At 42.3% G+C, this 14,518-nt stretch overlaps 1 long non-coding RNA gene across 3 annotated transcripts in view; it reads left to right on the forward strand.

Annotated features, from left to right (window-relative positions):
- Nucleotides 1-225: 225 nt before the first annotated feature.
- The window catches only part of LOC123568703 (uncharacterized), a 43,596-nt gene continuing 29,303 nt past the window's right edge, over nt 226-14,518 (forward strand). For all 3 annotated transcript variants that reach the window (XR_006692173.2, XR_012423657.1, XR_012423656.1), the window contains exons 1-2: nt 226-636; nt 6,130-6,249. This is a non-coding gene — a long non-coding RNA (uncharacterized lncRNA). The remainder of the gene's footprint in view (nt 637-6,129; nt 6,250-14,518) is intronic.

Raw genomic sequence — 14,518 nt, forward strand, 5'->3', positions numbered from 1 at the left:
CGTTTGCTACGCCTCTAGGCCACCTGGAGCTGAAGTTTCGCTGTTTTCCACGGCATTTCCGGAATGCCAGGACATGCCCTGTCAATCCTGCACGCCCGGCGGCCCCGCTGCTTTCTCCACTGGGGCAGCGCTCGGAGTAGGCGGGGCATGCGGGTGGGGCGGGGCTCCAGCCAGGGTGGGTGGGGCCTCGGCACGAACACCTGCCTGTACTTGGGCCCGGAGCTTGGATCTCTGCTCAGCGAGCTCTGGCAGCCCCAGGCATCTCCATAGTCAGGAGGCAGCGCCGCTCGGCTGCTGCAGAAGGCATTGCCCGACTTAGCGACAATTTTGTACTACCTCCTGTATATACCTTGCTCAAGTGACTGGACTCTCGAGATTCAGTTTCCTTATTCACAAAACGGGGTTGATGATCGTTACATTTCACAGTTGTTTGAGGATTAAAAGAATGATGTATCTATATTGTTTATGTGCCAAGCTCTGACAGGTATTCATTAGTGCTCGTTTCTTCCCTTTTTCTTTCCAAATTCAGTCTGATTCAGCAAATAGCTACCGGGGGTCTACCTGTTTCCAGACGCCGGGGATTTAATGGCAAAATAACCCCCAAGAAGCTTATTGTCTAGTGGAGAAGATCAACAGGTAAACGGGCAGTGGGAAGTGCTGTGAGGGTGGAATTGCTGGGTGTTGGACAGGTAGAGGGGGCTGTGGAGGAAGAGCACGTTGCAGCTAGTTAGAGAGGTAGGATGAGAGCAAGGACAGGGAGAAGCTGGAAGTAGTACAGACCCTCTGGAAAGGTGAAGCTGGATCATGGGGCCAGATCATGAAAGAATTCCTAAATTATAAATTCTAGTGGCTATAGATTTTTATCTTGAAGCAGAGAGGAAACATTGAATATCTTAAGCAAGAGAATATGATGTGATTTGGATTTTAGAAAGATTCCTCTGGGTAGAGATCACATCAATGCAAGGCACAGTTTAGCTCCTAAGCTCATTATTAGCAGCTTCATTTGAGGGTCACACAAAGAATTCCCCTAGAGTCTAAAGTATTTGGAATTTTTCAGGTCAGGCCATGTAATTCTGAATTCTCAAAAATGACTAGAAGGATCGGTTAGTTCTTTATAACTGGAATTGAGTTGGGTTTTAATATCCCTCCTGTAAACCAGGCTTGATTTCAAACCAAATTTTATTATTCAGTTGGAAAAATAAAACATTTATACCTACATTAATCAACTGCCGCTTTGTAAACTTGCTTTCTCACTCGCCTCCACGTGCCTAGCTTCTGGGATCAAGAAGCCAGGAGGCAGTGAAAAGTGTTATCAGACTTGCATTAAGACCAGCTCCTCCTTGAAGATGTTCTGGAGACAGAGCTTAATCAGGTGGAGCTGGGCAGGGCTGAGGCTTCAGGCTCAGGCTTGCAGGCTGATTTGGGGGATTAAAAGCCTAAACAAGTTAGTTGGGTTGTTCCTCTCCCATCATTTCCTGTTAGGTGATATGTGAGCTGGTTATGTTTTTATTTTAATGATTCACCCCTGAGCATTGCTTTTGAAACAGCAGTTTGCAGGATTAGCGAATAACCGTGCTGTCATCCCTATTTAAACCCAGTGAACAGTGATTTAATCTCAGATGTGCTCAGTGCAGGCTTCAGGTTCTCTCTGTCTAGCCCTATCATTGCATGGGATGGGTGACTGAGCTGATGTGGGGATGAGTTAATTGGCTCCTCCTCAGAGTTCCTCCAGGTGGGCAAGTTCTGAAAGAGTGAGTCTTGTCAGCACCAAGTCCTTTTTTTTGTGTGGTTATATAAGGCAGAATGTAGGTCTCAAATTTTGCCCTGAGTTGCTCCTAATTTGTTCAGTGATCTGGAATTGCTCTTTCCATTCTTTGAGGCTTAGTTATAAAACGAGAGTTTGATAAAATGCTGGAAGTTTCTTTCCAGCTCTGGGAGGCTCCTGGTCATCAGAGTAGTTACTATCAAATCCCTACATTTAAAGGCATAGCATGAAACTATAAAGAATTATCCTCAAACACTCCTCTGGGTCTACATCTTTGCCTGGCAAGCAGTCTCTTGGTCATTGCAAATTGATTTCTAAATGAAATTGCAAATCTTGTCAAATATACAGGATTACATTAAGCTGATGAAAGTAATAATGGAGATAGCAAGTTCTTTGCACAAACAGGAATCTTGCTAGGGAAATTACCTAAAAGCTGAAGAAAAAAAAATCAACAAGAATGATGACAAGGTAAGTGCTTCCAAAGAGAATTATTAGATTAGCAAAGGATTAATAGAGACATTTTGAAAAAAATTGGCGAAGCCTATTTACATTTTTATAAAAATGATAAGTCAAACATAGTGAAAAATACCTGAAAAGTGATGTCAATAAAACAGTAAATACTTGATTTATTAGAATTATAAATATATTCTTGTTTTATAATTTCATTGTTTTTCAAAATGAAATCCAAACTTTTTTCTATGAAATTTTGGTTTCCCTTTAGTGTCCATTTTAAATGGCTTTTTGGGATATCACTATTTCCTGCATTTATTAATCTTCAATCTTGTTTCAAAAGGGATTTAAGAGGTCTAACATTCGGTGTTGAATACCAGTATATTCTAAACTCTGTTGCCAAAGAAAGCCATTTTTTAATACCTCTCATGGTTCTAATTTTAAAAATATATTTTGCTTATTAATTAGCATTTTTTTTCTTCTTCTTTTGAGATGGAGTTTCGCTCTTGTCACCCAGGCTGTAGTGCAATGGTGCGATCTTGGCTCCACCTCCTGAGTTCAAACGATTCTCCTCCTTCAGCTCCTGAGTAGCTGGGATTACAGGCACCTGCCACCACGCCTGGCTAACTTTTGTATTTTAGTAGAGACGCGGTTTCGCCATGTTGGCCAGGCTGGTCTCAAACTCCTGACCTCAGGTGATCTGCCCTCCTTGGCCTCCCAAAGTGCTGGGATTACAGGCGTGATCCACCGCGCCTGGCCGCCAGCAAATTTTTTTCTTTCATTTATCTTTTTTGTCTAGATATATTTCCTCTTTTCCTTTATCAGTGACTCACAGACGTATCTTTCACAGTAATGATGAAACTAGCATAGTTAGGCCTGGTATGGTGGCCAGTGCCTGTAATCCCAGCTACTTGGGTGTTTTCAAACCAACATTTTCCCAATGACCCCAGCCAGAACTCTGAAGTTATCCTTGACTCTTACCTCTACCTTGTCCCTTCCATCCAATCATTGTTTCTATATGTATTTATTAAGGCTCCAGTAAGTGCCAATCACTGTTTCTGTATGTGGAAGGACAGAAGGGTGAACCAGACAAAGTCTTCACCCTAACACAGCTCACATTCTCTCTCATTCTAGTGAGGGACACAGTCAACCTACAAACAAGTGTAGATTTTATTGTCAGATATTGGTAAGTGCTATACAGAAAATAAATAAAGATAAGGAGATGAAGAGTGGGGGGCTATTTTGGGAAACCTGACCATATCTGTTAATTTAATCTCCTAAAAGCCTCCATACTACGTCTTCCCATTCCACTGACATTATTAAGGCACTTCATCATCCTCTGTCTGAATGGCTCTAACTATCTCACGCCCTTCACTACCTTGAGTCCTAGATCATTAGACCCATATCTGATCACGTTATAGCCCTGCTCAAAATACTTCAATGGTTCTCTATCCCACAGAGTATAAAGCCTAAACATCTTTGCCCTCTTGGCTGGTAACATTTCTTCCTATTTCACTGAATGAATAGAAGCAATCAGAAGAGAATGTTCATATCCTCCTGATACCACAAGTACCCACCTTTCTGTATTTTTTGCCCATATGCTCTGCTTTTCCTTGTGCTTTTAGGCACGCACTGTTTACACTCCTAAAATCAACACCTCCACTTGTATTCTAGACCCCATCCCTTCAAATGCCTAAGGATGTCACTCTATCAGTTTCCACTTTCTTTTCTGCATGATCAAGTTTCCTCTCTTTACAGGAACATTTCCATCGCAAACATCTTATTTCTAGCATTATAAAATTCCTTGTTGATCCTCTTCTCCCTTGGTTACTGCCTCATTTCCCCTATTGCCAAGGCTCAACGTTCAGTCCTCTTGTCTCTTGTACACTTAATCTCTTCCTGATATCGCCCACTCTCATGGCTTTAAACCCTGCCTACCAGTATATGCTAATATCTCCTTTTTCATCTTCAGCCTAAAACTCCCCCTTGAACTACAGACTTGTATATCTAGCTGCTCAACAAAGCCTTGTCTTCTCTTCTTTACATCTCAGTAATGATAATGCCATCTTTCCTAGATTCTGAAACCAAAAACCTTGGAGTTGATCTTGAAGTTCTTTATTTTACGTCCAGCCCTCACATTCAAGTATTTGCTCAAATGTCATCTTCTCAGTGAGTCCCTCCTGTCTGCTGTATTTTTTTAAAATTTATTTTAATTTTTTTATTTTTTTGACATGGAGTCTCACTCTGTTGCTGAAGCTGGAGGGCAGTGGTATGCTCTTGGCTTACTGTAACCTCTGCCTCCCAGGTTCAAGCGATTCTCCTGCCTCAGCTTCCTGAGTAGCTGGGACTACAGGCACATGCCACTACACCTGGCTAATTTTTGTATTTTTAGTAGAGACGGGGTTTCACCATGTTGGCCAGGCTGGTCTTGAACTCCTGACCTCATATGATCTGCCCACCTCGGCCTCCCAAAGTTCTGGGATTACAGGTGTGAGCCACCAAGCCCAGCCCTGTTTGCTATATTTTAAATGGCAACTCTCTTCCTACAAGTACTGTCTGTCACCCTTCCCCGATTTATTCTTCTCCATAGCATTCCTTTCCATCTTCCATAAAGAGTGTTATGAATGTATGCCATTTCTCTGTGGATGAGATACTATTTTTGGTTTAGTATCTTGGCTAGGGAGGAGGGAAGGGTAGTTTCAGGAACTTCCCCTAGGCTACCACATTAGTGGATAGTTCTTACCTCACTGGCTAAGGATTCAGCGTGGGTTTCTGCTGAATACGTCTATTCTAGTAACACATTTAGGGAGTAGGGAAATTGACATTGGAATGTCCACTGGAATGCACAACCATTCCATTTATGAATTAAGTTAAACTCCATTTATTATTTTATTGTCATATGCTTCACTCTACAGGAGACTCATGATATTGCTTTGAGTCTCTGAGTATCAATTTCAAATCAGATTGGCATCCAGTGGTTCTTGAAATGCCCCTTCTCCAGTGTGCAGCTATTTGAGCACATGGCCACTGGTCTCTTGGGCTGGGAGAATCTTTACCATATAAACTTGCCATGGTGTTGCAGGGTCCTTCCTCTTGGAGACATACCCTCTCTTTTAGTTAGTGGGTTCCAAAGTTGAAAAACTGGCTCAAGGTTCAGAAATGGGGCCGGGCATGGTGGGTGACGCCTGTAATCCCAGCACTTTGGGAGGCTGAGGCGGGTGGATAACCTGAGGTCAGGAGTTCAAGACCAGCCTGGCCAACATGGTGATACCCCGTCTCTCCTAAAAATACAAAAATTAGCCAGGCGTGGTGGCACGCACCTGTAATCCCAGCTACTCAGGAAGCTGAGGCAGGAGAATCCCTTGAAGCTGGGAGGCGGAGGTTGCAGTGAATTGAGATCATACCACTGCACTCCAGCCTGGGAAACAGAGCGAGACTCCATCTCAGGAAGAAAAAAAAAAAAAGGTTCAGAAACTTGGAGAAGCATTATGACTTTTTATTGAACTAACTGCTCTCAGCCTCCTGTTTATCCATCTTTGATTTCTTTGGATTGTATAGCTTGAGTTCCCCCTTGCTGGCTGCCTGTGTGGAGGCTGAGTTCTATTAACCATCTCCATAACTCTTTAGGTCAATCATCCCTGGCTGCCCCTCTGATCATGCCATTCATTATGGTAATTGCATATACCCACCTTTTAATAGCTAAGCTCTTCCACCTGGCCTCTGCTTTAGGGTCCTAAAACCCTGTGGCTGTTAATGACCTCTATCCTGTAATGATGCCTCCTGATAGCAGCCCTGGCCTAGAGAGAAAAGCCCCTACTGACCTTATTGGTGATTGTCTTGGTCCATTTGTGCTACTACAAAAAAATGCCTGAGACTGGATAATTTACAAAAAAACAAACATTTATTTCTCACAGTTCTGGAGGCTGGGAAGTCCAAGATCAAGGTGCCAACAGATTTGGTGTCTGGTGAGGCTGCATCCTCCAGAGGGGCAGAACGCTGTGACCTCATATGGCAGAACTGAAGAGCAACCTAAGGTAATGCTGTGTGAAGCCTCTTTCATAAAAGACTTAATCCCATTCACGAGGGAGGAGCCCTCATGGCCTCATTGCCTCTTAAAGGCCTCACTGCTTAACACTATCACATTGGCAACACTAGAATTCTGGAGGGGACACATTCAAACCGTGGCAGTGATACTGGCGCGACTCTCATCAGCACCTTCTCTGTTGCTTTGGAAATTGATATATCTATTGGGTAAATGGCCCTGCCATGGAACATAGTCCCCTGATGGTGTTTGTTTGTTTGTTTGTTTGTTTTTGAGACAGAGTCTTGCTGTGTCACCCAGGCTGAAGCGCAGTGGTGCAATCTCAGCTCACTGCAGCCTCTGCCTCCTGGGTTCAAGTGATTCTCATGCCTCAGCCTCCCAAGTAGCTGGAACTACAGGTGTGCACCACCATACCTGGCTAATTTTTGTATTTTTGGTAGAGATGGGGTTTCACCATCTTGGCCAGGCTGGTCTCAAACTCCTAGCCTCCAGTGATCTGCCTTCCTCTGCCTCCCAAAGTGCTGGAATTACAGGTATGAGCCACTGCGCCAGGCCTCTCTTAGCCTTTCAATACCTTCTGCTTTCCAGCATGTCCACCTCACTTAGTGTGGGCTTCACTTTTCCCTGCTTCTAGAAGTCATCCTAGTAGCCTATCTGCGACACTTCTGCGGGTCTTTTCCAGGTGTTAAATGCTATATTCTGCTCTGAGTTGATAAACTCTAACTTTCCCTTATCCACTATCCTTTCCCTTATCTTTTCATGTTTCACTCTCCTTAGTCTAATTCCACGCATAGTCTCCTGGCTGCTGCCAGTACTTGCTGGCTGGGACCTGCAGCCTCTTTGTACCAGTTCCTTTCCTTCCTTATCAGACCCAGCATGACCCCATCTGGGTTATATTGTGACTTAACCTAGTTATTAGCCTTGGGGCCAGCAGGTTCTGTGGGGACGTATCTTGTGGTGGGACAGGGTATTTTGCAGTATGTAAAAGTCCCTAACTATTAATTGCCATATGATCTTGCAGAGAAAACTGAAGTTTTAAACTATAAACAATGTATATAATTAAAGTTCCCTGTCCTGAGACTGTTTTGTGCACTGATGACATTTTTTCCTGTTTTAAACCTAAAGGCAATGGAAGACTTTTCTTTCAAGTGGTTACCTCTGCTTTTACCTGTTTCCACCTGATTTTCATTTCCCATATCATCATCCGTTTGTTCTCACAATACGAATGTTGCATGTATGAATGTTTCCTGTCATCATATACTTTTTATTATTTACGAGAAATGGATAGCTTGTGGACTTACTGGCAGTCAAGGAAAACGTTGTGAAAGTTGATCTCTGTTGCTACTAACTAGCAATTTGGTAGTAATCACTTAATAGGAGTGGAAAAGTACAAATTGTATTTGATGCAGAAAAGTGGTAATTTCTTCACATACACAACATCACTTGTTTGTCCTTATTGTGAAGTTAACTGACACTGGCACCCATATTGCTTTAAGCCCTGGCTCACCATACCACATCCCTCAGTACAGCCAGTTTCAAACTACAAATGGGCTATGTTCCAAAAATGTGGTTGAAAATCAGTTTAAGACTCAAATCACTTTTTCCATGGAAACAATGTAATAAGTAAAAGTCCAGTCAACTGGCTGGTTCCCCAAAGTCTATTTAGCACACAACATGGCTGAAATTGAGCTGGTGGGAGTAGTATTCTACATGGCCTCCTCCTCTGCCTGCACCTCTAATCCCACCTGCCCTCCACGCAGCCGCTGCCAGTGATCTTTCTAAAGTATAAGCCTCATCATATGACTCAGTGCTTAAAACGTACCCCAGAACCCTACATCAAATCAATTCTCAATTCTATGCCCTAAATACTTCTCTAATCTTAATGTTTTTCTCCATTCCCATTGCTGTGATCTTAACATAGGCCATGATCTATTCTTACGTAGACTATGAGAATAGCCTCCTAACAGTTCTCCCTATGTCTAATCACATCACCTTCCAATGTGTCCATCATGCTGCTGCCAAACTCTGGAACTTCTCAGGAATGACCTCTCAGTCCAGTCACAACCCACTTTAGAGCCTCATTTGCTTCCACACCAACGCACATACTTTGGCACATTGTATTTTCTTTACTTGGTATTTCCTGAGAAATTCCTGATCAAAGCCACGTGTCAGCTTCTCTGGGAAGTCTTTCCCTACAGCCAGAAAGAGGAAGTCACTCATTCCTGGCTGCTTCCACAGCACTCTCAATATTGCCCACCGTGTGCTAGGTACGATGGATAATCAATGAGAATATCAAGGTGACAAATTCCCACCCCCTACTCTCAAGGAGCTCACCACAGACAGAAAAAGAAATCACTAATTAGAAACCACTGTGATGGCTGGGCGAGGTGGCTCACACCTGTAATCCTGGCACTTTGGGAGGTTGAGGCAGACAGATCACTTGAGGTCAAGAGTTCAAGATCAGCCTGGCCAACATGGCGAAACCCTGTGTCTACTAAAAATATAAAAAGTTAGCAGGGCATGGTGGTGGGTGCCTGTAATCTCAGCTACCCTGGAGGCTGAGGCAGGAGAAGCGCTTGAACCTGGGAGGCGGAGGTTGCAGGGAGCCAAGATTGCGCCACTGTACTCCAGCCTGGGTGACAGAGTGAGACTCTGTCTAAAAAAAAAAAAAAAAGAAAAGAAAAAAGAAAAAGAAAAAGAAACCATTGTGAGAAATATGTTACATAGGCGTGTCTTGAGTGTGGCAGACCCAAGGATTTTTACTTACCTAAGGGACCTGGCAGTCATTAAAGAAGAGGTGGTGGTGATTTGAGTGGATATGTAAAAGATGACTAGAGCTTCATGGAGTATTCCAAGGGAAAGGGCCTTGTAAGTAGAGAGATGAGTAGTCAGCTCTCCACGTCCATGGGTTCTGCGTCTGTGGATTCAACCGCCTGCATATGGAAAATATTTGGAAAAAAAAATCATATCTGTACTGAACATGTACAGACATTTTTCTCTCTCTCTCTCTTTCTTTTTTCCTTCCTTCCTTCCTTCCTTCCTTTCTTTCTTTCTTTTTCTTTCCCTTCCTTCCTTCCTTCCTTCCTTCCTTCCTTCCTTCCTTCCTTCCTTCCTTCCTTCCTTTCTTTCTTTCTTTCTTTCTTTCTTTCTTTCTTTCTTTCTTTCTTTCTTTCTTTCCCTTCCTTTCCTTTTTTTTCTTTTTTTTTTTTGACAGAGCCTTGCTCTGTTGCCCAGGCTGGAGTACAGTTCGCCTCCTGGGTTCAAGCAATTCTCTTGCCTCAGCCTCCTGAGTAGTTGGGATTATAGGCATGTGTTACCACGCCTGGCTAATTTTTTTTTTTCTTTTTTTCTGAGGTGGAGTCTTGCTCTGTTGCCCAGGCTGGAGTGCAGTGGTATGATCCCTGCTCACTGCAACCTCTGCCTCCCGGGTTCACGCCATTCTCCTGCCTCAGCCTCCCGAGTAGCTGGGACTACAGGCGCCTGCCACCTCGCCTGGCTAGTTTTTTTGTATTTTTTTTAGTAGAGATGGGGTTTCACCGTGTTAGCCAGGATGGTCTCGATCTCCTGACCTCATGATCCGCCCATCTCGGCCTCCCAAAGTGCTGGGATTACAAGCGTGAGCCACTGCGCCTAGCCTAATTTTTGTATTTTTAGTAGAGACGGGGTTTCACCATGTTGGCCAGGCTGGTCTTGAACTTCTGACCTCAGGTCATCCACCCGCCTCAACCTCCCAAAATGCTGGGTTTACTGGTGTAAGCCACTGTGCCTGGACTTTCTTTTCATTATTTTTTAAACAATAGTATAGCAGCAACTTATATAGTATTTAAATTGTAGTATGTATTATAAGTAATCTAGAAATGGTTTAAAGTATACAAGAGAGACCAGGCATGGTGGCTCACACCTGTAATCTCAGCACTTTGGGAGGCTGAGGCAAGCAGTCATGGTGATGCACATCTGTAGTCACAGCTACTTGGAAGGCTGAGGCACGAGAATCACTTGAACCCAGGAGCAGAGGTTGCAGTGAGCCGAGATCGTGCCTGCATGACAGTGTGAGACCCTGTCTCAGAAACAAACAAACAAACAAACAAAAGTGTACAGGAGGATGTATGTAAGTTATATGCAAATATTACACCATTTTATATCAGGGATTTGAGCATCCTTGGATTTTGGTATCTGTGGAGTGTCCTGAAACCCCGACGGATACCAAGACACAACTGTATTTGCAAAGGCATAAAGGCTTGGGAAGGTCTGGCATGTTTGGAGAATTAAAAATAATTTTGTATGGCTGCAGGACAAGGTGTGTATGATAAAGCAGTGGAAACCAGGCAAAGAAGATCATTAAAGGCCTTACCAGCCAAGATATGAAGTTTCCATTTTATTTTATACAAATGTCCTATTATAGAGTTAAGGATTCCAGGTCATTCCATCCTCATATCACCTCTGGTATCTAACATCACGCCTGGAACACAGTAGGCCTTCGCTTTACACTTTCTAAACTGATTTAAAATGGTTTTTGTCATCTCTAAGTGATAAAATTTGGGAAAATATAGTTAAACTAAAGTTAAACTAATAAATTTGCAAACAAATTTCTTATTTCCGTATGTTTGCTTTCATTATTTTAATACCCAAACAAACCCAGATATACAAGAAAACAAGCTATTCATTTTTCACTTTAATTTTATGTTTCTCCATGGTGCAAACATTTAAAAAATCAGGTTCATATACTTTTCCAATTTAAAAAAGTTTATGTTTTGTTAATAATAAAAGAAGCCTAAATATTGAAGGTCAAAAATGATTTCCTCATTAACTTACATTCCCTCTGAGATTTATTACACAGTAAATTAGTTAATTGCAAACCTTCTAACAATGTTTTACTCCATTATAGATTGCTTTGGAAAAACGAATTTGATTTTTCCCTCTTGAACAATGAGTGGTTTATTTTAAAGTAGGTGAAAGGTAATGTGAAGAAAAAAAAAAATAACCCAGCTTCACAGATGTATAGTTTAAAGTTTGCCAAGTACTTAGCGAAGGGTTACACTAACTTCAAACGGTTGGAAAGTATAATGTAATGTGAGAACTCGAAGGTCTTGTTTCTCTTTCAGCTCCCGCTCTCACTCAGTCCTCTGCAAACCATCTGCATAAAGAGCAGTTTCAGAGATCACATCCCCTAGTGGAGAGCAAATGAACAAAAGCGGAAAGAGAGACACCACAAATTGCACGTGCGCTGTTATATTTGCAAGCGGGTTACATTGTCCTTGGATAAGAATTTTATATTCCCCGTGAGTCTGAGACTCTGTCTGTGCTCTGAATTATTATGTTGCTCAATGCAAGCAATGATCCAAGGCCAATGACAGTGTCCCGAGCTATCGTTTTTTGGCAGGTTGAATAGTCATGTGTATATTTTATGTTCCTTATAAAAGTTAGGCAATATAAATATTAGTGATATGAAAGTTGATATTCTACATAAATTGTCAGGTGCTAGTCAAACACTTCAAGCCTTTTTCTTTATGTGGTGGGGCTTTAAAATTTCAGCAGGGAGTTCTTTGAAGTGTCTCCCCTAAGCTTTCCGTTTCAGACACTGTTTTTTTCCAAAATAGGTCTCTGTGTTGGTGTTTCCAAAATGCAGATGATTCCTGTTCTTATTTTATGGCTCTTCTCTTAGAATACTATCAGCCCCAGATCTAGGGCGAGGACAGGCTTGATTGGAACCTTTGCCTGTTACAATGCATGATTCCACCACAGGCCAGCTGTGACCATTCCGCCCAGTGACAGCGTGGTCGTCTTTCCTCATAGGCGAAGGAGGTGACTTCCTGTGGGACATGATTTCTGAAGCAGAAGTTTACCTGAGGTTCCTGGAAAAAATGCTTTCCCCACCTGTTGGTTCCCTGAGTATTAAGATGCCAGATACAAAGCTTCATTCATTCTGTTAAAACGCAAATGAGCCCAACAGAGTAGTAAAACAGTTTGCTGCTAGAAGTTATTTACAATATAGCAAGAGTAACGCTCTTATTCACCCTGAGCACAGGTTTTAATAAAAAGTGGAAGGGTTCACAAGGGTATTGAGATCTCAGCAAGAGAAGGAAAGGGAAAAGGTTGGTTTAAAAACAATATTAACAGAAGACATACCATGTAGAGAGAAAAAGACGGGCTGTGCCTGTTCAAGATAACTTTCATTACAATTTTGCCTAAGGCAGGGTGAATGCAAATGTTTCAGTTTTAACAGACTGGATCATTCATTCAAAAAGCATTTATTGAGTGCCTTCGTGAAAAAGAATGATAATTAGATTGTTTAAGTTATAGAGAAAATATAAAACCAAAACTAGAGAAATATATGCCAAAATTTTTCAAATAGTTCCGTTGTCAAAGTAGAATTAGAATATAAGTGCAGAGTTAAATTCCATTGTGTATCAAGAAGTAATTGTAAAGGAGTTCTGTCTAAAAATATATCTTTTCAGTGATTTTTATTCTGAACAATCTTCTGCCTCAAATACATTTTGGAACTATGATTTGCAACCACTTTTTTTTGGTGGGTCAAGATAACCAGCACTGTGACTTTAAGAAGTTCATCATTAGTATGCATTTAAAAAAATGTACCAAGTTAAGAAAAAAATAGAATAAATGTACATCTGTCTAAAACAGGGGTTAGCAGAGTACAGCCTGCAGGTCAAATCCAGTCTACTGCCTGTTTTTTTGTTTGTTTTGTTTTGTTTTGTTTTGACTAGAATGTTGATACATTTTTAAATGGCTGAAAACAAAATCAAAAGAATAACATTTCATGACATGTTAAAAATTGTCTTAAATTCAAATTTCAGGGGCTGGGTGTGGTGGCTCACACCTGTAATCCCACTACTTCAGGAGGCCAAGGTGGGTGGATCACCTGAGGTCAGAAGTTCAAGACCAGCCTGGCCAACATGGCAAAATCCTGTCTCTACTAAAAATACAAAAAATTAGCAAGGCAGTGTGCAGTGGCTCATGCCTGTAATCCTAGCACTTTGAGAGGCTGAGGAGGGTGAATCACAAGGTCAGGAGTTTGAGACCAGCCTGGCCAACATAGTGAAACTACATCTCTGATAAAAATACAAAAATTAGCCAGGCATGGTGGCACATGGCTGTAGTCCGAGCTACTCAGGAGGCTGAGGCAGGAGAATAGCTTGAACCCAAGAGGCGGAGGTTGTAGTAGCCGAGATCACACCATTGCACTCCAGCCTGGGCAACAGAGCGAGACTCCGTCTCAAAAATTAAAAAAAAAAAAAAAAAAAAAAAATTAGACCAGGTACAGTGGCTCACACCTGTAATCCCAGCACTTTGGGAGGCCGAGGCGGGTGGATCACCTGAGGTCAGGAGTTCAAGACCAGCGTGGCCAACATGGTGAAAACCTGTCTCTATTGAAAATACAAAAAATTAGCTGGGCTTGGTGAAGGGCACCTGTAATCCTAGCTACTTGGGAGGCTAAGGCAGGATAATCGTTTGAACCTGGGAGGCGGAGATTGCAGTAAGCCAAGATCGTGCCATTGCTCAAGAGTGAAACTCCATCTTAAAAAAAAAAAAAAAAAATTAACCAGGAGTGATGACACGAGCCTCCAGTCCTAGATACTCGGAACTCGGAAGGCTCAGGTGGGGGATTGCTTGAGTTCAGGAGGTCAAAGCTGCAGTGAGCTGTGATCATGCCACTGCACTCCAGCCTGGATGACAGTGAGACCCTGTATGAAAAAAAATAGAATATGATTTCCATTCTAAAGTTTTTTTCCTGGCTATGGGAGCTCAGTCATGATGTCTGTGTTGGGTTGGGAGAAAAAAACTCAGTTTCCTCTATTTAGTCTTCCCAATGACTTCTGCTTCTTTCTCAGTGACTTTGAGTAGGCTGGAAAAAGTAGTAATTAGGGTGGGCATATTGCCAACCCAAATAAAACTTTTCTCTGTTGGTAAGAAAAAAGGAAAGGGTGGTAATAGGTAGATGACTAGTAGTCACTGACATAGTAGCTGCCTAACTTGGGCAAATTACTTAAGGATATCTACCTTGTGGATTGTATTGGATTTCCAGGGCTGCCATAGCAAATTACTACAAATTGGGTAGTTTAAAATAATAGAAATGCATTCTCTCACAGTTCAGGAGGCCAGAAATCCAAAATCAAGGAATCAGCATCATTGCTTCCTTGCCAGAGGCTCTGAGACAGAAATCACTCCAGGCCTCTCTGGGTCTGTAGCGGTTTCTGGCAGTCCTTGGCCTTCCTTAGCTTGTAGGCCCTTCGTTCCAATCTGCC

This window comes from Macaca fascicularis, chromosome 14 (genome assembly GCF_037993035.2).
Source record: "Macaca fascicularis isolate 582-1 chromosome 14, T2T-MFA8v1.1".
Taxonomy (NCBI): domain Eukaryota; kingdom Metazoa; phylum Chordata; class Mammalia; order Primates; family Cercopithecidae; genus Macaca; species Macaca fascicularis.